Genomic DNA, 12,662 nt, shown 5'->3' on the forward strand with positions numbered 1-12,662 from the left:
TCTGCAAAATCTGAAACTTGATGGAGTCCAAATCTATTTTCATGGCACAAACAATCCCTTACGCTGGATTGATCACGGCTCAAGGTTAAACTTGATCAGGCTTCGCAGCATCGTTTTACATCGAGACACATATTATTTATAGGACCAAGACACAGTGATTTGCGTACTGGAACTCGAATCTGAATCGAATAGGCCTACCGTAACTGTAATTATTCGAGTTGGATTTTTTGGACTAATGAAACTTAACGCCCAGTTCCATCAAAAAGCTATAATTGCATCAATTTTCTGAAACCTCGATTGGTCGTATCGCAACATACGAAACATGTTGTACCAAGTTTGCACATTATCGTAAATGATATATCTGTGTAGCTGGATCGACTTGCAACAATGTCACGAAGCCAAAAAAAGTATTTTCGAAAAATACCTTGTCATCATCATGTGGTGAAGAGCCGGCCTCATGTTTCATAGTTGCATGAAAAGTAGGCTACATATACTCAAACGTTTAGGTCTCCCAGACTCCATATACTTGTATCGTCATCATGAGTGATTATCAAATATTTGATGTGAAGCCAGACTAGAATCCCTCATGTACCAGTATTCGATTTTGCCCAGATGTAAGCCTGGTAATTACGAGCAAACCTTTTTCCTGCATGATTTCGTGTCCAGCATCATCGTCCATCGGTAATTCTATTTCAAGTCAACAAAACATTAACCCACTATAGGTCTCAGATTTTCATGTCATTTTAGGAGTGAATCTGGTATCTAGCACTGAGTGCAGAAAACATGATTTTTCACAATATTAATACAATGAAACCATTTTGTGCTTAACGAACGATGAGTTTAATTAGTTTCACATTCCCTGTTACAGTACAATCACAAAACAGCGTATTGAAGTAGTAAAGAGCGAATGATGGCGTCTAATAACAGAATACAAGAAACTCTTGATACTGAAGGGAAAATTTTGGCACTTCTTCGATAGTAGGTAGACATCGAACAGTGTTCACTATGATCACCAATGAATGTTTCCCATGAACACGAATAAAAATTTATAAACGTCAAAATGAATTGTTGTTTTCTTCTGTCTTTGTAGAGACGGATATTAGGGTTGGGTTGGGGGGTATTAGGATTGGGGAAAGAGGGATATTTGGGCTTGGGAGGGGATGGTAGGCTTGAGGGAAATTATGGTTATGGGAGGGGGGATATTAGGGTTGGGGGATTGGAGGTGCGGTTTATTGAGGTTTCGATATTAAGGTTTGAGGAAAGGGGGATTGGAGGTGGGTTAGAGTCAAAGTTGGGGTTGGGTTATCCCAAGATTAGGGTTAATGGATATTAGGGTTAGGGAAGGGGGGCACTAAGAAGGGGGGCAGGGCACTAAAGATAAATATTTTCTCACTGGCTTGCTGAATGTATCAATTTACACAACATGACAACATTTTCAGGTCATTTATACAGATATAAGTTCAGATCTTCCTAAAAGCTTGTTTTCATCACGCGACAACTTGAAAACTTCATTCAAAATGGATACCGGTAGCTATCTACTCAACTATCGCCTTTCACAAGCTGGTGAGTCGAATTTCAGAAAAAATCTGCAACTTGATGGAGATCAAATCTCTCCTTGGTTCATATGACGTGAAATTACATATATACAGCAGTTACCTGATGTCACAAACAATCCAGTAAGCTGGCTGTTTGACAAGGTTGTTTGGCAAGGTTGAACTTGATCAGAATTGTAGCATCATTTTATATTCAGTAATTGCATTCTCGAGCGAGGCAGGAACGGACGATCGATACTCCATGGAAACTCGAAAATCATGCGTGAAAGAAGCTGTAAGCCAATATTGAATCGGTGTCACGTGCAGACTAAAGACTCTATACTTACTACACACAGGTGTGAAGCAAGACGCTGAGAACCGTCTTGGCACACCAAACACATCACACTTAACGTACCAGGAATACATTTTCGAGCATATTGATTGAACACATAAACACTTCTTTCTTGTCGAGGGCGATTTCCGGAGTCCGGCGTTACCGGTATCGACTATCAAGTCATGTTACTATTTCAAAAGATTTCTCATCAGACCAAACCTTTCATAACACACTCATCCAGCAAGAGGCCATCACAATTTTGAGTTGGTAACCTCAATTCCTATAGATATACCGTACCAAGACTGTAGTATTGTAGAAGCGCGAAACGGTATGCCTATGCAGCACATGGTCTACAATCAACATGGTCGTTCTTTTTCGCTTTATCCATTAATATAAGTGATTTAGCCTGTACTCTGAAACATATCAGCTATCATATCAGCTATATTTTTGTGATGGAGAACCCTGATCAACGTGATTGGACATCCAGAATAGACTCCATGGAAAAAAGAATAACAAAAAATCTTGAAAGCATGCTGCGATCCATCATCGAAAAGACCTTTCAAAACTCGATGGCAGAATTTAAAAAATCGATCAACGATGGAATCACCAAGCTATCTACTCGTATTGACAAGCTATTTACCAGATCTGACTTGATGGCAAAAGAGATGAAATCCCTTAATGACTCCATGGAGAATATCTCATCTGAAATGGCAACATTGAAGACACAAAACTCAATGCTGGGTAAAAAAATTGATGATATTGAGCAAAGTCAAGTTTTTATTTGCAAGGAATATGAAGACCAGAAACAAAACATGAATGAACTTGAAGGATTACTAAAAGATCTCGAAACATGGAAAACATCCGTTGAGGAAGATGTGAGACAACTAAAACAGACCAGTGAAGAAAATTCATGTAGTACGGATGAAATTGACTTGCATATGAGGCGAAACAATCTTGAATTCCATGGGATACCCTTTACAAAAGAAGAAAACACTGACAATCTAATCATTCGTGCTGTCGCAGTTCTTGGGATAGATGTCACAGCCAACGACATATCCATTTCTCACCGCTTGCCTTCTAAACACCAGAGCCTACCGCCGCCAATACTGGTCCGATTTACTTCATTGAAAATGAGGAATCTCATCCTGAAAGCAAGAAACAAACTGTCGAAGATTGAAGATTTTGGGATTCCAAAAATGACTTCACTGTTTATCAATGAAAATTTGACCAAGAATGCTCGTGACCTGCTCACCGCTGCCAAAACTTTCAAAAAGAAACACGACTATGATTATTTATGGATAAACAATGGCCGCATATTCCTAAGAAGATCCCCTGGTGAGGAAAAAATTCATCTTCGTTGTCAAAATGACCTTGACCAGCTGCAATAATTCTTTGCTATCATCTACTGACAATCTTCTCACATCACTGCCAATATGGCGAGACGACGCTGCAAAGCATGCTTTGAATATTGCGAATCTGATGACCCAACCCTTAAATGTGTTATCTGTAATTGCTGGTTACACCAGAGATGTGTGAGTGCTTCCAATTTTCAGCCTAATAATGCTGCTGCCATACAGCATTATTGTTATGTTTGCCTAAACAATAATCTTGCTCTTGGTCATTCTTATGAAACATTGTGCCAAACCACTACTTCCCCTGCAGAGATCACTGATAGTAAGAAATTATCAACTAAACAAGTAGAGCTTAACAACCTAAATGCATGTAAATGTATTGATTTTACAGCTGATTCTATTCAAATACCCAAGACCAACCATTTTGCTATTGGTCATGTAAACATTGTATCTTTGCAGAAAAACTTCGACAAGCTTCATGAATTTCTATGCTCACTGGATATCCCAGTTACATTACTTGCAGTCTCTGAGACCAGACTTCAGAGTGACCCAATTAGTAACATAAATATTGATGGCTATTGTTTTATTCATAGCCCAACCAAATCCAAGGCTGGTGGAGTGGGTTTGTATATACATGATGACATAACTTACCAAGAGAATCAAGAATTTGAAATAAAAGGCTGTCAATGTGAACAGTTATGGATTGAAATTTCTGGTATGCCAACCTTCCCAGACTCCGTTATTATTGGATCAATCTATAGACACCCAAAGGATAATGTTTCCAATTTCATGGAACAATTTTCCTCGACCCTAGAATTATTGAACAGTAAAGATAAAAAATTCATTATCACCGGTGACTTCAACATCAACCTATTAGATGCATCACCCATGGTCAGAGAATATCTAGACATGATATCAAGTCACGGCACTGCTCAAATTATAACCCATCCGACAAGAGTCACAAGAACATCTAAAACACTCTTGGATCATACCTATACAAATATTGCTGATCAATCAATATCCCCTTTTGTTGTGGAATGTAACTTGAGTGATCACTATCCAATATTATGTCAATTTGGATCTCGTCTTAAACGCTTGAGACCAAAGTATATGCGCAGAAATCTGCACAAAATTGACCTGACCTCCTTCTACAATGACCTTGACTGCTTGGCAGATAAAACCGATGCTGTGATCCTCCATGATAACAACTTTAATGAAACATTTGATTACTTCATGAAAGAAATCTCTTGTATTGTAAACAAACATGCACCTTTAAAAACTCTATCAAAGCGTCAACAAAGATTATCAAATAAACCTTGGTTATCTCTTGGCATACTGGTATCCATTAAGCACAGAAACAGACTCTACAGATCACTGAAAAATAAATGGTCAGAATCTAGACAATTGCAATTCAAAAAATATGCCAACTTACTCTCTCAAATCAAAACGAAAGCAAGGGAACTATATTTTAAGAAACACTTTTCTAAACATCAAAATAATCCACGTGAAACATGGAGATCCGTAAATCGTATTATCAACAGAAAATCCAAATCCCAGGCACCTAACAAAATAAAAGATTTTGTTTCTGATCAAATGGTCTCTGATCAGTCCCGGATGACTGAGATCTTTAATAGTTTCTTTTCTACCATCGGCACAAAACTCTCGGAATGTTGCTCGAATGATGATGGCGATCACCATCATATTTTTGGAAAACGCCCAAGTTCATCATTCTATCTTCAACCAACGTCACCAAATGAAGTCATAAGTGTTCTATCTACACTGAAAAACAATAAAGCTCAAGGTCACGACCAACTACCTGTCATTATTGTCAAACACATAGGAATTCACCTAGCAGATACCATCGCTAAATTATTCAATTTCTCATTTTCTTCAGGGATATTTCCTGATTACTTGAAGATTGCACGTGTGATACCTGTATTTAAATGTGGAGACAAAACCAACGCAAGCAACTATCGACCCATTTCGATATTGTCACCGTTTGCCACTCTGCTTGAGAAAATATTATTTGAGAGACTTAACAGTTATCTCAATAAAATGAATCTCTTAAACTCAAATCAATATGGTTTTAGAAATAACCACACAACCTCTCAAGCTATATTACAGGTTACCTCGAGGATATATGAGCTCATTGACTCTAAAAATGTTGCCACTGGCGTGTTTTTAGATCTGAAAAAGGCATTCGACTGTGTCAATCATTCCAAACTAGTTGACAAACTTGAATTCTATGGTATACGTGGACTTGCAAAAATGTATTTCGAATCTTACTTAAAAAATAGGAAACAATTTGTTCATATTGGAACAACGCGTTCACAATTACTACCCATACAGACTGGTGTACCTCAGGGATCCGTTCTCGGGCCCCTGCTGTTCATAATTTACATCAATGATATTGGTCATTTATTTGACAATGACATCACACTGTTTGCTGACGACACCAGCCTAGTTATACCCGGTAAAAATTTATCTGATGCATTTGACAACATTAACACTAAGCTATCGACAGTGTCAAAATGGATGGCATCTAACCAACTTCAGCTCAATGCCTCCAAAACCAAAACTCTCGTATTTCATACACAAGTGAATCGCAGTAGAATTATAGTAAATAACGCACATCTTGATACACATAAAACTGTTAAATATCTTGGCATTATCATTGATGATAAACTCGGATGGTCTGATCATATCAACAATATAAAAACTAAAATCTCGCGTGGTGTCGGGGCTCTCTATCGCCTTAAAAATTTAATTCCTCATCAAACTCTCAGATCAGTCTACTATGCCTTAATTCACTGCTATCTCATTTATGGGATCCTAGTTTGGGGACCTGCTGCGAAAAAACATCTGCAGAAATTGCAAGTCTTGCAAAATCGAGCCATACGAATTCTCTGTCGGAAATCTAGATATGAGAATTGTAATAGCATGTATCGTAGCGTTAGAATATTGAAAGTGGAAGACATTTTCAAATTTGAGGTAATGAAATTCATGCATAGCTATCATCAGGGTGAACTGCCACTATATTTTGATAATCTGTTCAAGATACCTTCAGATACCCACCAACATCATACCAGATTTTCTTCTAACTTGTCTCTGTCTGTGCAACACCACTCTACCAGTCTAGTGCAAAATTCAATCAGTTTTATTGGTGTCAATGTTTGGAATAAGCTGCCACCTAATCTCCGCAATTTAGACTCTTGTGCTTTTAAAAAACAATGTTTTCAATCTCTTATCTCTAACTACCGCTAAATTGTATTTGCGTTGTATTTCAAATTGGTCCATGATACTGTGTCTTATTTTCCCTTTCGTTCGTTAGTTTATTTTAATTTTTTTTTTCATTAGTTATCGACTGTGAAAATTGCTCCTGTCCCGGGTGGCTCGGCTCTGAAGACTTTGTCATATCGAGCCTCCCGTCTACCTTGCATGTCGCATTTCACTGTAACATTTTTGTAGTGTTATGTTGATATGTAATGTATACGAATAAAGATTCTCTCTCTCTCTCTTCAACGTCCGATCGAATTAAAACTGGTATTAAAACACTCAATCAGCTGATTTCATTCCATGTTTTGACTCAGAGCCATTCATGCACGTGATACATTAGCTCCACCACGCGGAATAACGAAAGGCGTCAAATAGGTAACATCATGCAGTTCGATATTACATTTCCTTCATAATCTATTTGGTTTTGTCATCTCTCCGAATTTTTTTCATCCTGTACGTATCGATATTATCGGATCAGTCGATAAAGCCCACATTCAAATAGGGTACGCATTATAAACATTCAAAAGAACTATACTGCCAGAAAGGTTGGGAACCGAGGAGACCGCTTGCCTAGTAACTAGGGATGGTGTGAACGTGAGGTTCACGTTCGCGTTCTGTGTGTGAACCTCGGAAACTTAGAGGTTCGTGTTCACAACAGAACCTTGGTAGGTTCTGCACAGTGAACATTTTTTACATATTACAATTTTCACTTCATTATAAAAGATCTTTGGTTCAAATTTATTGCATTTCAACTGCGGGCCACTCTACGCATTGCGTTGACAGCATTAAAAATCTACACTAAACGAGCATGCACCTTGACAATCTCAAAAGTTTTACTTGGTTTGTTACAAAAGTTTGCCCGAAATATCCAGCTTTCTGTTTGTGAGTATTTAGTGACTCTCTGCTGTGAGCTTGACCCGCAATCACACAACATCACGAGCGAAATACGTGGTCAAGGAATGATGCTTATTCAAACAAATAATGAGATTGATATCGTTTTGTGATGTACAAAATCTAGCAGGCGTACGGGCTGAATCTTGGCTTCATATCTTTGCGGCATCATTAAAACCAAATCCGTGCGATTGAGGTGTTGGCTCCTGCTGTATAACTTTTTAATTAGGTTGTATCGGTAGCAAGTCTAGAAACCCGTTTTACACTCTGCTCAGTATCAATAGCAATACTCAGACGCCGAATACATTGTTCCGTCTGGCCTAGACCGTTAAGGCGTAAGCTTATATTCACTGGTAGGTCCTCGTCGAAATTGTTGGCAAAGCGGCGTAAGATATTGATTTTGTGGGAGTATTTTATCCTTTGATTGCCTCAGTTGATACATTTAGCGGCGTTTAAAACGCCAATTTGTACTTATGCATTGTGGCATTATGTGGTCCGACGCAGCACCGTAACTGCCGCACCCCAAACCCCCCAATTGGGGGGGGGGCCGAGCTCGAAGGGGGCCCAAAATTATTTCGTGAATTTGAATAAATTATAGCGTATTTCTTGAAAATTTATGCAGCCTTTTCAAAAAAATTTGCGCTCCGCGCGATTTCAAGTTGCCGAATATCTTCATTATTGGGTACTCTTCACCCAAGAAAAAAATACACAAGGTTTATAGAAATAAGCATAACGGCGTTGGCCATTACCGCGCCACGACGCACCAAGATATAAAGTTTTAGGCCATGTAACATGCGACTCCAAGAGGTGTGCCAGAACGATCGGCAGCGAGAAAACCTTGGCCGAAAAGGACTGCGCTTATGCTGATACATATAGGTTTAATTGTCCATAGGCGCCTAAATGACTGGCGACGAATGTTCCTGTCTTGGCAATCTGAACCTCACAAGACAAATACCACCCCGCACGGAAAAATTATATGCCGGTGAAGAAATACCAATTTGAAATCGTGCGCGTCTTTTAGTTTAGTTCGTTTATGCGATTCTACATTTTTTGATATTGCTGAGGTCACGAAATAACATCATGTAACGAAGTCATACCAACGGGTCCGCCCGCCCGAATATGTTTAATTATTATTTACGGGCCCTGCAGTTTCCAAGACACCTCAGTCAGCTCTACCGGTAAATCTGATTACGCGAGAAGAGAGGACAAGAAATTGATAGTAATATATGTGCAATTCCCGATCTTATTGACCGATTTTATTATGAATCATCGAAAATTGTCGCGCTTGGCGCGTGCTCACTAGATAGTGCAACTGATTTCTTGGTAAAAGCGAAAAACGTGATGAGGGGGGAGTCGATTTATCACCCTATGGGAGCCCACGACCCAAGTACTTTTTTGGGGCCTGACGTAGTGCTGTTTCGTTCTTGCCAACAGGTATACGCCCGGAGATGTTTAATTATTATTATTGAGTGGTCCTACCTTTTGAAACATACCTCACTCCGCTCTACCAGTAAATCTGATTACGTGAGCAGAGAGAGGATAAAAATTGATAGCAATATATATGAAATTATCGATCATATTGACCGATTCAATCATGAAATATACAATTTTTTCGCGCTCCGCCCGGTCAGTCGTGAAATCCAACTCACTAAACGGACACCCAATATAGACGGTTAGTAGTGGTAAACTGCGTACAGCCTGTTGGGGGTCTGGGGGGCGAAGCCCCCCAGAAGTTTGGTTTATCACTCTATGGGGGCCCAAGACCAACGTTTTGGGGGGGGGGCTGACGAAGTGCTGTTACGGCCCTGGGTCCGAGTCGTCGCTAGGTATCGTGTACATTAATATAGGGTATCACTTCATTGAAGATAGGGTAGTAATCAGCAATATGACGTCGCGTGACGTCATGAGGTTCACGTTCGCGTTCACACAGAACCTTTCAAAAAGGTTCGCGTTCACACGAATCTGAACCTTTCAGAGGTTCACACCATCCCTACTAGTAACCGCTGTTTATATCGTTTTGCACTTGCCCTATGCCAGGGCCGGGCAACTTCTCCGATCGGTGAGCCGGATATGGGAAAATCAAGGACTTGACGGGCCAGATTACAGAATATATATTTTACCCTAATCGCGATTTTATCTACATCTGTAAGAAATCAATTGTATTTAATGCAAACTTCAAGTTTAAAGCATACCGGTATAGATATTAAAAACAGTATTCAATGAATTTATTTACAACGGCTATTGAAGTCAATCAGACATCTAGGGTCGCTCAGTACTGTCAACTAGTTTTTTGAGCGCTGATTGCATGTCATATTCAAAAACCCTTTGTGATGACTGCACGCGAACATCAGTCATATTGCAACCCAGCCCTCCTCGTTAATGTTCATGGGAGTGTTGGGATTAAGTCACTGCCTTCAAATCACAAGTCATCTCGAATCATTGCACATTTTGACTCGAGTCAAGTCAATTCACTTGATTTTCATAGGTGACAAGGGTCAAGTCAAGTCACTCGATTTTTGAAGGTGACCTGAGTCACGTCGAGATAAGTCAAGTCACAAGTGAAGTAACTATAGTCAAGTCAAGTTGAAATTTCAAAGTACTAGACATGATTCAAAGTCATTACTAAGGCGATTTTTTTGACAAGTCAAAAAAGTCAAATTTTTTTTTTACATGACTAGATTGTTTTATTTAGCTGTTCTTGTGTAAGTCGCACTATAACATGTAACCTAGTTACTCCCGCCATTTACCGGCTTCAAAAATCTAGTGTTTTTCGGCTGTAACTCGTTTTGTGTTCACAATAGACAAAAACTTTCTTCTTGAGACTGACAGGAACATGATGTTTTGGCAGCATTCATGACCCTACGACCAGTGGTTGTCGAGATGGGCAATTTCACCCCCTCTCGCGCATAAATTGGAGGGATGCCGGCTGGAAAATGGAGGCAATCCCCTAAAACAAATATTTATTGAAGTTTCTAGTCATTTTTCGGATTTGAGAACCCCCTTTTTTCGATTTAAACGAAAAGTAATTTTCACTCCACCCTACCACGCATGCCTATTGACATTCCAACATTTAACGCAGTGGCGGCTCGTGACAATATCGGGTGGTGGGGCAAGGGCTGCGAGCGACTTTTATCAAGATGACGTCACAATGGCGTTTTCCAACGTAAAAAAGTAACTTTATGATGGTCACATGAATTTCCCGACAACAGTGATTTTAACGTAGGTGCCGCGAGAGGTTTGCCGGTGAGCCGTGACTTGAAGTGTGGTAACAAATGTTTTATTCATTTAATCAAAGGATTATTTTACAAAATGAACGTGAACTAAGAATCGCCCTATGCCACGAATCAAGTATCAGGTCATCCTTAGTAGCATGCGTTATGATTTCATGGTAGAGTTAGAGATTACGCAAATCGATTGACCCTAATTTTTCTAAGCCCGTCCGAAAGTGTTTCGTACACGATCCTGGTGTGTTACGACCACTGAGCTGGTGGTTACGACCAGAGATGGGCGGATTCCAAAATTTCGGGATCCGAATCTATCCGGATCCGGCTGGCAATTGGAAATTCAGAGTCCAAAGAAATCCGGCTGGTGAATGTCCAGTTCGGAATCCGAAAAAATCCTGCCAGAACAATGCTAATTAATCATATCACAGCAAAAAAATCCGGCTAAAATCCGACCGTCACCCCAAATTCAAAATCCGGATCCAGTCCGGCCAGGTATAAAAAACATTGAAATCCTGCTCCGGCTCCAGAACCGGACTGTGGCCATCTCTGGTTACGACCAGGTGATAATAGGCAACCAAAGCGGAGGCACCCGGCGTACGATTGGATCAATAGACTGGACAGTGGACAACTTCTAGACCTCTCATTTTCGCTCTAAAGGCAACTGCGTAAACTACGTACGGAGCAAAGATTCAATACGATTCATGTTCGCGCTTGACTTGACCTGACTAATTCCAATGACTAGAACTCGAGAGATTGCGTAAGCCTAACTGGAAAGGTCAACGAGTTCGGACACATACGCAATTGTTATCTCATAGATTGGGCCTGTCATATTGAATCCAGAACATCAATTTGAATGGTCTTTGAAGAACTAAGGACAGCAGCCTCGGAACTTCGGTCTCGGAACAACATAGGACATTTTAGCCTTGAAACTGGAGACTGTGACACAACACATACGGCTTACTGTCTATAAGTCTGCTGCGAAATCGCCGTTGGAAAATATATTAATCAATAAATACATGAATAAAAGCCGTAAAGTTAGTATACTGTTACAAGAAATCATCGAGAAGTAGCATACGCAATCTCATAACCCATTCCGGTATGGTAGAGAGAGAGAGAGAGTCTTTATTTTCATCGAACCAAAATACATAACAAACGGCAGTGATGGTGGTACAGGAAATATGCGTGCACAGTATTCGGTATTAGATAGGAATGATCGATAAGACCTTGAAGGTCATCTAGTCTGATCACACCAGCATCAAACAGGTACACTTGACTCTGAACAGTCTGGCTGTAAAGAAATGTTTAGTTAAAGGAAAATAGAAAAAAATAAAACAATGGTGGCAAATGATCAATGAAGCAATGTCTGGGCGAGGTAGGGCAACAGTGTTAGTGTAACGACAAGAGGTGATCAAGTAGGGCTTTTTGAATCTATTATAAGGCAATTCACGGATATGTGGTGGTAAATCAATACAAACAGACGAACACCGAACTTTGACTGAAATAGATCGAGGAATAGGCTGATCGAATGATCAGCTGTTAGCCGACATCGAAAATGAAATAGCCATCGCATTTGACAGAAGATTGTAAGCAAATGGTTTGAAGGCCACAATTTCACAGTGAAATGGACATTGGCGAACATAAAATTATGTGAATATTTGAATGCAAACCGAGAATCTTGGTTAGCTGTTTCACGCGATCATCGAGATATACCATTGGAAATATCATCACCGATCTCGTTATGGAACGCAGACTATAGATTAGCACAGACCGACACCGGCTTTTGCGTGAGATCCGCAATGACGTAGGTAGGCTAAGTATCAGATCAGCGCGCATCTCTACCATACTCGACCTCGAAAACGAAATAACTGCCTCAATCATTGAGTGTCAACTTTAAGACTTGGCACCGCGTTCGATACTAAAATCAAGACATACCGTGCAAAAGCTCATGACAGATCTAGGTATGGAACATCGTTAAAATCAATAGAGACCAATAACGGCTTTTGCGTAAATTTGTTAGCGATAAATGAAGAGTCAGCTCTTACTCGACTTTGGA

General features: G+C 39.9%; 1 protein-coding gene across 1 annotated transcript in view; it reads right to left on the minus strand.

Moving 5' to 3' along the window:
• LOC145435636 (uncharacterized) overlaps nucleotides 1-12,662 on the minus strand; it is a 163,519-nt gene that overhangs the window by 79,432 nt on the left and 71,425 nt on the right. The gene's annotated exons all lie outside the window — the stretch shown is intronic.

Source organism: Botryllus schlosseri, chromosome 1 (assembly GCF_051294905.1).
Source record: "Botryllus schlosseri isolate E-star chromosome 1, Bs_hap1, whole genome shotgun sequence".
Classification (NCBI taxonomy): Eukaryota; Metazoa; Chordata; class Ascidiacea; order Stolidobranchia; family Styelidae; genus Botryllus; species Botryllus schlosseri.